Source organism: Lolium rigidum, chromosome 7 (assembly GCF_022539505.1).
Source record: "Lolium rigidum isolate FL_2022 chromosome 7, APGP_CSIRO_Lrig_0.1, whole genome shotgun sequence".
Lineage (NCBI taxonomy): Eukaryota > Viridiplantae > Streptophyta > Magnoliopsida > Poales > Poaceae > Lolium > Lolium rigidum.
This window is the reverse complement of record NC_061514.1, coordinates 35290513-35302173: the sequence shown is the minus strand read 5'-3', so window position 1 is coordinate 35302173 and position 11661 is coordinate 35290513. Positions and strand designations below refer to the sequence as shown.

The 11661-nt window shown below is 47.8% G+C and overlaps 1 long non-coding RNA gene across 1 annotated transcript; it reads right to left on the bottom strand.

The window, feature by feature from the left end:
• Positions 1–2387: 2387 nt before the first annotated feature.
• LOC124677828 lies at positions 2388–5108 on the bottom strand. Its single transcript, XR_006994242.1, has 3 exons — positions 4920–5108; positions 3461–3676; positions 2388–2724 (listed from the first exon to the last, which is right to left on the bottom strand). It is a non-coding gene; the product is annotated as an uncharacterized LOC124677828 (long non-coding RNA).
• Between the last annotated feature and the right edge of the window lie 6553 nt (positions 5109–11661).

Below are 11661 nucleotides of genomic sequence, written 5' to 3'. Positions count from 1 at the left end.
GCTCTCATACTCCTCGAATAACAGCTTGATCACTCGATACCTAACTCTCATACCCATTGTACATACATTGATGCCTTCAAGAATTTTCACACTTCTCGTACAATACATATATGCGTTGATACTAGTATGAACTATTGTACTACTTGGACAATACTTCGATAGTCGATACTACTGCCTTAGGTTTGATACGACCCGAGTGACTTGCAATGCTCAAAATGTAGGTATCGGTATTTCCAACGTACCCTCCATACAACGATGCATCATCATGAGATCTTATACTCCTTGGAGAATAGCGATGTCACTCGATACCTACAAAAACTTTCATACTCCTCGTACGAATCCTCGATACCTACAATAACTTCTATATTCCTACTACAATACCTAGATACCTCGATACCGGTATTGGTATTCCTAGTACAATACCTATAAGGACTTTCATACTCCATGTACAATACCTCGATACCTACAAGAATTTCATACTCCTTGTACAATACCTCAATACCTGCTAAAATAAATAATATGCCTAGTACAATACCTAGATACCTGTGTGAACTACCATACTCCTTGGACACTAACTTGATACCTACATACCAGTGCCGGAGGTATGATGCAAACTGAGTTACTCGCAATGCTCAAAATCTAGGTATCGGTATTTCCAACATGACCCTATATCCCGCGATATCATCATGAGCTATCATACTCCTTGAAAAACCACTCGATCACTGGATGCTAACAAGAACTTTCATAATCCTCGTAAAATACATCGATGCCTAGATACCTACAAGAACTGTCATACTCCTCGTACAATACCTAGATACCTCGATGCAGTAATATATACACATACCTAGATACCTCGATGCAGTAATATATACACATACCTAGATACCTAGATGCATTAATATATATAAATTAATTATTTAGCTTACGAATCAAATCAATTGTCCACATTGGTCGCCACTTTTTATGTGTAACACAAATGCATATGGAATCAGCCGGTAATATACCTGGTTGTGTGAATACTCAATAAAATGTGCACCACTAATTGTATTAGTGAATAACGTCTCATAATAAAGCCGAGTCAATAAAAGATAGATAATAAACAACATTCAATATTATAGACCAGTATCAAACATTCCAAAAAAAAAGATTTTATTGATGGTGACAAACATACTTTGTGCAACTTCCTAATTACATTTTCAAACTATAGAAATGCTGGGCCGTCATATACTCTAAATAGTTGCCTGCCAAATATGCACTATCCTATATCATAGAAATAAGCCCACTAATCTTGGTCGAAGGCTCCCTTCCAAATGTAGAAACACTGGGCCACCAAATTCCAGAACCACGGTTGCACTTTCCTTATTCTTCAAATTAAAAGCCAACTAATAAATGACGATGCAATCTTTCAAATAAAATAGGGGCTGGCCCGCCATATACCTTAAATCTCACCCAGAAAATTGTACATACCTTTTTCGACTAATAAAGCCCAGTAATCTTGGACGGTGCATACAAGGAAATTCATGCGTGCAATTATCAACAACTCTCCTAACAAGGCAACAAAATATTTAGTGATTTTAAACAAATCTCATGCAGCGTGCATGCAAACATTTCCAAATATACCTACACTAATGGGTCAAACCCGATAATACCAACCCGTTCTGGTTGTAAGATCTAGATACCCATCGTGTGGTCACGATGCATGGTGCCCAGGCTCCTAGGTGCCCCATTTGAGCTTCCTATATATATATATATATATATATATATATATAGAGACGCGCTATTTGACTCCCTAGGGGCAGAATATTATTCTGCACCCAGGCTTCCGTTCCGAGCCGCGCCTTGCGCAGCCAGCGAGCCCGCCCGGGCCAAACTCCTGGCGTCGTAAGAAAGTTGCATGTGACATAATAAACTCTCGGCCCGCACGCTTATGCTCTCACACAGCATGATATGCGACGTAAAGTTTTGACGGAGCTAGTTCCAAAGGCGCATGTGAGGTAAGAAAATGTAGGGCCAACGTAAGAGAATTAGAGGAAGCCAAGCCACCGGTAGCTCCATGGGCCAACAACATATAAAATAAGGCTATCTTATGCTCCTTATCCTATTCACCTCCAAGCAAAATCACGTTCGATCGAATATTACGATTCATGAGAAAAAATCGCACTTACCATTCATGGATGTTCGTGTGATACAAGATGCCATTATTATGTGATCTTGATGGCATCTTGATTTCTTAAATAACAAAAAGCATGATACCAAATTTTGTTCTTGCATCATACTCCCTCTGGTCTCTTTTAATTGACTCGGATTTAGCACAACTTTATACTAAATCTGAGTCAATTAAATAGGACCGGAGGGAGTACTAGAAAAATATGCCCGTGTTATGCCACTGAAACACAATATTGAACATCTCACGGTTTGAAATTTAACATACATATTGGTACAACTATCACACAAAACAAGTCACAAAACCCACCTGCGACGCTGAAACACTCCCTATGTGACAACCCATCGACATCATGGCCGAACCACCAAGATGCCCATCTTTATTCCATCGTAGATGTAATGCCATCTTTTGTTTGGCTTCTAATTGATAAACTGTTATCAATCTACTTGCATACTTTTTTTGAAGTGAAATCCCAGGGAACACCCCTTGCATCCGAAAAAATGAAGAGAGCATCGCCGCCATATACATGAAGGAGACTCCAGCGACAGGGGCAGGAAATCCTGTAATAAAGCGGGTTATGTTGGTTAAAAATTTGCAATGAACATGAACTGCTGGCGAATCAGCCTCAATAGTTCTAGGTAATAAAAAACTGCAACTTTGCCGGTACGTATACCTAACATACTTACACAATTTGTATGAGAAAATAATAGACTTCCGAGTTCATATGAGAAAACTATGTATGACAGGGATGAATTTAAAAGTAAAATTTGTTAGCAGATCAATCTTGAAAATATTGAGGTCATTCAGATCGCAGAGAAAGCTAGAACATGAATTAATAGGTACTGAGGGGTTCCAAGAAAAACATGTACATGACTCTCCAAAATGTAAATTTTAAAGAGGTGGTGCAGCTTGTTCGGTTTAAGCTGGGGCATGTCCAAGTACATCTGGTGACTGCCCAAGATGCAGTGCAATATGAAACTACTCAAAATGGCTGAATACTTGTAGAACTTCCAGCAAGCATTGAGCTATGCTATCAAGCTTTTCAGCAAGGGCAGGAAGACACCAATGCCCTGAAGTCTGTGATTCTGTCAAGTTGAAAAACCAGGGGTAAGGGCACAACTTGTCTCGATCAAAATTTACTTGGTGGCCAACATGTGAGCTTTTGGGATTCCTCCCACTAATATGTCAAGTTTTCAGTGCCATGTATGAGAAATTAAAAGGGCGCAGGAAGTGGACACAGAATCAACATCTTACACCATCCGTGAATTTGTATCAAAAGAAAATGCAGAATCTTACCTTGGTCTGGAGACCTTTAAAGAAGCTACCCGAGACAAATATTACTCAACGGGCGAAAACTACGAGGAGTCTTATGGCTGTCCAACTGCCCTGCTGCATCTGCATTAACTAGCGGATGGAGAGCAGATCCAGAGTCCATACCAAGAATTGTATCTCATGTAACGTTTGAAATGATCTTGTTGATGGGTTCATCTTCCTCCTCAACAGAAGCTATAGCTGAAAAAACAAACAGTACGAGCGGTGTTCAAGACAATTTTATGCTCGCAAGTCAATTACATGCAACGTCTATCATTCAGACAATGGAGGACGCCCGATATGAATGAACAGTCAAAAAATCTGTTATAAAATATTACTCTTAGTTTGAGGGTATATTAACCAAAAAAAATCAACCAAAACTGAAAGGTTGGGCGAGGGTGAGTACTCAGTCCACCTTATTGCAATTCAAATAACTGTACTTGAATTTGCAACTACATGAATATCTTGGTAGTAGCAACTAAAACAACAAAATTACATGATGTATTGCATCTGAAATGAAGATGGGCTAGGAAACTAGATGTTTGCGAGCGTTCCATACCAATATGGCCTTACTATTGAGGATGGAATGCAGCCAGGGTCACGGACTCTGTGGCCTATGTGGTGGATGCGAGTCTTTGAGGTGGATGTGATAGCCTAATTTTTGCGTCAAGTAATATCACTTTTGCATAATATTAGCTCAACGATCACGTTATATCTGTTTAGAAGAAAGGTCCTATTTCAAAATCAAATTGAATACTAATGAGACCAAGTGGACGAATTTAAGATGAATCCAATCACCCAACTCATCCCTCACAAACACAAGGCAGACTTTAAACCCGAAGCATAAAAAAGTCTCTAATCCCGAGACCCATCTGATTCTTCCTAAACTACAGAAAGGGTAAATTATGTATCACATTTAGCAGTTTTCTTTTTCAGGCATCAACACAGCTGGGATCTGCAGTGAGATATTAGAACATATCTCGTGTGGTAATTGAGTGAACATGCCCAAATGCTTTCACCATGTATCAAGAGGCAAACGCCATTTTTAATTGGTATAAATCCAACTTGAATTTGTAGCTCCGTAAACATCAGGTCGATGTGGTAACTTATAAAAAAATGTGATACATACCATCTGGCTGGAACAGAGATTTGGAGTCCGCACTCGAAACTACACATGAATTGAATCTTCTTTCAGCTATGTTCGGCCAATTGATCTAACCAAAAACAGAACACAAGGGTACTTGCAACTGGATCTACCTACCAGATAACTCACTCTTGCAGCCACTGCTTGCAGCTATGTCAACCGCACAACTAAAGTAACTTTCTTAGTACTGATTCACTATATCAAAGAATTGGATGAAAAACCAAGATGGAAAAAAATCTACGTCATGGTCATTCACAATCCAGACTGCTCGCACAGACAAAATAATTATTCAGGCCTAACCTTTGGGGGAAATCTTGAGATCAGGGATCTTGGATGAGAACTGCAGGCTGGGGGAGCGCTCAGGTACGGAGGCAGATGTGATGCCATATTCGATTCCACCGGGCCTCAGAGGCATGCGAGCCACTGCTTTTCCAGCCGGCGGCGTTGGTTCCAGGCGTGGTGTGGACTCCCTCTCCGCCCACGCGAATCCGCTCACGCCGACTCACAGAACAACGCTGCCACCCGCCGAGATGTTGGGGACGAGGCCACCCACAGGCCCAGGCCGCGCAAGCAACCTGTTGCCGTCGGGGACAAGGCCACCCACAGCCGCGCACGCCGCAGAGGCGGCCCGCACAGCCTCCCGCAGCGACGCGCATCGGGCGAGGCCGCCCGCTTGCCCCGAAACTGTCGATAGTTGCAGCCGCTCGCCGCAAGTCGCAACCGCCGGTGCAGCCGCTCTCCGCCTGCCTCAATCGCCGGTGAAGCTGCAAATCCCCAGACGGCAATCACCAGTGCTGCCGCTCGCCGAAATTCCAGAACCGCCGGCCGCACACGATGCTCTCGATTAGACTGGGCTAGCTCGTAAAAGCGAACAGAAGTGGGGGAATAACCGTCGACGCAAAAAGGAACAAAAGAAATTACATCACCTGGTGGCCGCATCGGGTGCGACGGAGTCGGTGGGCTTGGCGCGTCAAATCGACCCGGGTGCAGAATTACTTATTCTGCACCTAGGGTGTTTAATAGAGTTTCCCTATATATATATACATATATATATATATATATATATATATGACGATTTTGGTTTAGAAATGCATGTCAAATGTCAAAGTTTTCAACGTCATGCACTTCTCTGTCTTCCAAAGAGTTGTGGTTTATTGTTGCTTTTCCTTTAACATGCATGTAACCTGCACGGCCGCAGGTATAGCACCTTTTGTTGCTAGTTGGTAGGCAGCCGCTGTAATCCAAAGAAAAGGTTAATATGCACCTGTGATTAGTTCATCTACATCGATCGTGGTGCTGCACTCACAGCTATCGTAGGAAAAACCCATGTAGGCAGTTCGTTCACGAGAGTCCTAAGAGCATCTCCAGTCGCGTCCTCCAAACCGTCCCCCAAAGCGATTTGGGGCGCGCCGGACAAAAAAAGCGTTCCAGCCGCGTCCCCCAAAGCCCATTTTTGTCCGGCACGGCCCGATACGGTGTCCGGCGCCCCGAGCCCGTCCCCGTCCCACAGGGACGCTCCGGGGACGCCGGACACAGCAGCGAGGGCGGGGAGTGGCGGGGCCTACGCGTCGGCGGCACGGTTAATTTTAACCTAGCCGTCGCCTACCTCGCGACGGAAGTTATCGCGCGCGGTGACACACGGCGGCATCTTTGCCTTAATGGCGACGGAGGGGCGGGCGAGACGTCTCGTCGGTCGCTGCGCGGCCTCCACGCGTCGCCGGCGTTCGCACGCCACCGCCCGTTCCCGCGCGATCTTCCCGCCTCTTCTCGTACTGTTCCCGCGCTTTCTTCCCGACGCCGGCGTCTATAAAAGGTCTCCCGGCTCATCAATGGTAGCCGCCACACCCCGCCGGCAACAAACACGGCCCTCGTCGCTCCACGGCCGTCTCCTCCATCACCGGTGGCAATGGCGAACCGCCCGGCGATGGCCACTTCCCTCCACCGCCGTCTCCTCCATTGACGAGCCGGCGGCGGCGTGCGGCACTCGAGGAGGCACTCGAGGAGGAGGCCCGCCGGCGGCGTGAGGCGCAGCGAGCGGCGGATCTAGCGGCGTTCTCCGCCCTCGCTCCGCGCGGCGAGAGGCCGCGGCGGCGGCAGCGTGGCGGGAGCGACGGTGCGACACCGTTGCGGCGTTCGACGCCTCGACGGGACAAGAGGCGCGACGGCGCCGTACCGGGAGGAGATGGAGCGGCGATGGGCCGACGAGCGCCGGCGCCAGCGCGATGAGCGGCAGGCGCTGTTCCGCGAACGGCGTGACTCGATCGAGCGCCGGCGGCGTGAGTCGATCGAGCTCCGGCGAGCGAGCGACGGCGGAGGAGCGTCGGCCGGCGGGAGTCGGCGCTTACGGCGCTATGGGGAGGCGGGCGGAGCAGTTGGCGGCGGCCGACGCGTATGCGGCGGCGATGATGGAGGCGCCAACGGATGTGGAGGAGGAGGCGCCAATGGAGGAGGAGGCCGAGGCGGAGGAGGCCGAGGTGGAGGACGACGACGACGACGACGCAGTTCGACCGGTCCGACGACGACGCCCCGCGCCGGACGAGACGGCTGATCGGCAACGCGCCCTCGTCGAGTCCTTCGAGTCGGAGAAGAAGCTCCGAGACGACGCCCGTGCCCGCGAAGAGGCGCGGATTCGTCGCGCCGTCGAGCTCTCCCTCCTCGCCGGCCCGGCGGGGAGGGGCGGAGGAGGACTATCGGCGGGAGCGGCACCGTCGCGGCCACCGCCGAACGCAAGGAGAGGAGGCGCGCGCAGGAGGAGCTGCGGCGTAGGGGAGGCGACGAAGGGGCGGGGCCGTCGAACGCGCCGCCGGGCGGTCAGTAGCCTAGGTTTAGATGAAATCTAGCCGTTTTCATTCAAACTTTGTAATATATAATCAAAATTGAATGAAAACCTTTATTTTCGTGCACAAATATTCATTTGGGGGCGGCGTTTGGGGGACGCGGCTGGGGAGCGACGTCCCCCAAACGCGGCACGAGCAAAACACGTCCCCCAAACGCTCAATCCGGCGCGGTTTGGGGGACGGTTTGGGGGACGCGACTGGAGATGCTCTAACATCTGATAAGGACTTGATACGTTGTTAATCAACTGCACGTCTTAATCCACCCCCCACTCCGTTGTGGCCTCCTTAACTTAATTATGTATGTAAGTACAACTTGCGGTGGAGCCTGCAAATCTGCGGAGCGACTAGTGTCTCGGTCGTTGTATTTTATCTTTCCTTCCACAGGAGGAGTGAAGTTGTAGGGAAATTAGAACACATCTCGACTGCGACTGCAGACGTAATGCAGAGGATTATAATGTCATGATATAACAACCCTGTCTCAAGAAATCGAAAGACTACCATATATATCCAGTCCACTCCGAAGTTAAAACTTATCTCTACCACATCCAGCTGGTGCCGCCACCTCCCTCTCCCGCCCCCGCACCCCACAGCGATCCGCCGCCCGTCGCCCTCAGCCGCTGCCGCGGCCCCGACCCCGACCCCGACGCTGGCCTCGGCCCTGGCCCCGGTCCCAGCCTGGCTCTGGCGGTGGTGGCGGCACCCCCTCCGTCGAATCGACGGGGGGAGGGAGGGCAAGAGGGTTTCCGCGGCTGCGTTCCATGGGAGGTGATGCTGCGACGGTGGAGGAAGCCGGGCGGCACGACTACTTGGCCGGGGCCTGAGGCTCTCCGTCGGTAGCCATGGAGGATTCGGTGGAGCGGTGGAGGCCTCCGCCCCTGGTAACGGTTAGGCGGCGGTACGCATGATCCGCGTCGTTTTCCTCTTCCTTGGTGATCTGGCAGGAGGGATTGGCGGCGTGGGGGCTGCTGATCTTGCTTTGTTTTTTGTGGCGGTCCTCGGGTTTCTCGCATGCGAGGATGTAGATCTTCCGGAGGTCAGTTTGCTTTGATCTGGCTGGAGAGATGAGTTCCAGAAAGCTCGGCTGGCGAATGGAACTGTGCATCTTTTGCCTGCAGTTTGCTGGATCGGGTGCTATTCGGTCGCGCGCACCCATGTTTTTATTCCGACCGTTTGGTTCCGGAGGGAGCGGCGCGAAGCTCTATTTTGTGTTGACATCAGATGACCTTTTGGTCAATGGTGAAATCAGAAGAAGGAATATCATGAAGGCCGGATTGGTGGACTGGCTAAAGGAGGTTCGAGTCTCCGTGATGCTGATGGATCTGCTTGGAGTTTCGGGCTCTGTATGTATGTGGGGGCGGCAGCACATGGGAAGTTCAGAGTCTTACCTCTCAGGGTGAAAACTCAAGGTCTGGCCTTAACTGGTTGTGCCTAGCAATGTTTTTGTTGGAGGCGTTGTTTTAACAGTAGAGACTATCTTCAGGGTGAAAACCTAAGACCTTTGGTCGGACGACGATGGCGCTGGTGCACTGTTCCCTTCTTGGAGGCGTCGCTTTTGAAGAGTCTGTACTGCAGGTGTTGTCACGGTGGTGGTTGTATTGTTGTTGCTAGGTCTAGAAGACTATATCGGAATTTTTATTTCTTAGTTTTCTTTACTCTTTTTTGGTTGTGTCCATCCGGACTGTCATTAGGATAAAGCGTTGTTGCAGAAGCTGTGTGTAATTGGTATCTTTTGATATAAATATATATATTCCCTTTATTAAATAAAAGCAACCCTATCTCAACTGATCCTGCGTGCATCTGTACCTGTATGGCCATGCGGTGTGCCCGGCCAGCGCTTGAGAATAAGCTGGGCCGAAGCTGGACACTTCTTTTGGGCTTCAGCGGTCCACGACCTCGAAGCTGGTATAGAAGCTCAAAAGAAGTGGCCCTTAGAGCTGGTTCAATGGACCGTTTTTTTCTACTCATGCTTTCACTCTCAGCATGCGCTACAGCTTTGTCCTAATGTCGCTACAATGCAAATATCGCCAGGGTGGACTCCTTTTTCCAGTTCAAAGAAAAGGCTGCTTTGATTGATGGGATTTGTATATAAATTATGCAAGATCAAATTTTATGAGAAATTTGATATTCAGGTTGTTTAATTCATAGAAATATATCCGACAACACTAGGTCTTATAGAAAAAAATTAGATCTTACCTCATAAAAAGTTTCTTCGTGAATTCTTCCGAGCCGACGCGTGCCAAATAAAAGTTCCGGGCAGGCGCACTACAGGAACAGATCCATGCGTTCAGCTGTAGTCTAGCTGATATCACGTGTTTTTTTTTTCAAAAAGCTGTAACTTTTAAATCGTGCAGCGAAATTACAATTCGTTTTCACTTATAGAATCCTCACGACGAGAGCTTCGAAACTAGACCACATTTTCATATGTTCTGACGAAATTTTTTAATGAGCAATTTTGATGCGCGACAGAGCAACTTTGTTTTGTGGCAAAGCAACTTTGGTGTGCTGCAAAGCAATTTTTGTGTGCAACGAACATGTACACCTTTTGGTAAACGAAAGCACAACTTTAGTGCCCGACAACAATTTTGGTGTCCATCGAACAACTTCAATGTGTGACGAAGCAACTTTGGTGCCTGACGGCACAACTTTGATGCCAACAGAGAAAATTTGGTGCCAACACAGGAGCTATCATGCGTGACCGAGCAACTTTTGTTCTTTGGTGCATGATGACGCCATTCTGGTTTCCGACATAGCAACTTTGGTGCATGACGGGACAATTTTGTTGCCTTACAGCGCAACTAATGGTGCCCTAAAGAGCAACGCTAGGTGTCAGAACAACTTTGTTGCTTGCCGGCGCAATTCTGGTGTCTAAAAGAGCAACTTCGGTGCCTAATAGTGCAATTCTGGTGCCTAATAGCAGTGGCGGACCTACCAGGGGGGCGAGCAGGGGCGGCCTCCCCGGGTATCCCGGCGCGGAGCAGGGAACCCCAGCTCTACATCTTGGTTGCCGCGGTCGGAAGCCATTGACGAACACGAGCTTCCCTCGTTTGTTTTCAGTGCTGAAGGGGTACGAGCGGTTCGTGTGGAGAAGAAACAATAAAACTGGGCTAGTGTGCTTACATGACTAGACTATTGGGCTTAAGTCAAAAGGCCCATCCGTACTTTTCCTGTGTCTTAACCACACGAACGCACATACCTTCTCCTACTACTACAACTTAGTGGTATAATGCAAAATATTATCAGCTACTTTTACAATTTTGCTAAGATTTACAGTAACATTTTTCTTCATTCACATATTGTAGGTCTCGTTTGGACTATACTCTTTACCTCCTTGGGGCCAGTGGACTACTTGGGCGTATTATTATGGACTTACGGTTACCAATGGGCGGTCTCACGGGGTTGAAATCCATGTTAGCATGTTTTAAGTGTTTTTTCTGCATTTTCATGTTCCTGGACTGCTGGTAGTTGTATTTCTTTGATCAGTTGAATATTTCGGTTACAATTTACTCTATGAATTGTATCTACTCCGTAGTAGACTTGATTTTTGCATCAATTTTTTTTCCAAAATTGTTCGCCCCGGCAAACCAAAATTCCTAGGTCCGCCACTGCCTAATAGCGCAACTTTGATGCCTACCGGTGCAATTATGGTGCATGTTAGAACAAATTTGGTGCTCATGATTTCGGGGAGCAGCTGCCTATGCCCAAGCAGCCAAAGAGGGGGAGCAGCCGCTGGTACCACTATTATGAAGCCGCCGGAACTAGACGAAGCAACTTTGAAACCCGACGGAGCAACTTTGCTTCCCATCAGAGCAACTTCGGAACCCGGCGGATCAATGTTGCCGGACAGAGCAACTTTGGTGCTTGCGATACATTCTTGGTGTCCGACATAATAACTTTGGTACCTTAGTGTGTAACTCTAGTGTTGACAATGCCCGACATAATTTTTTTCGCCGCGGACCAAAATTGCTTAGTTGCTCACCTTGGTTGCTTTGTAGGGCACCAAAGTTGCTTCTTATTTTTTTTTGTCAAAATATATGCAAGTGAGATCTAGTTTTAAATATTCTAAATGTGAAAACGAATCATAATTTCGATACACGGTTTAAAAGTTATAGGTTTTTGAAATAGATCTACAATATCTAGCTGGCCTACTGATTGCATATACGTTTACGAAAGAAAAAGAGTGCCAACGCGCGGCCGCCCGCTAGACG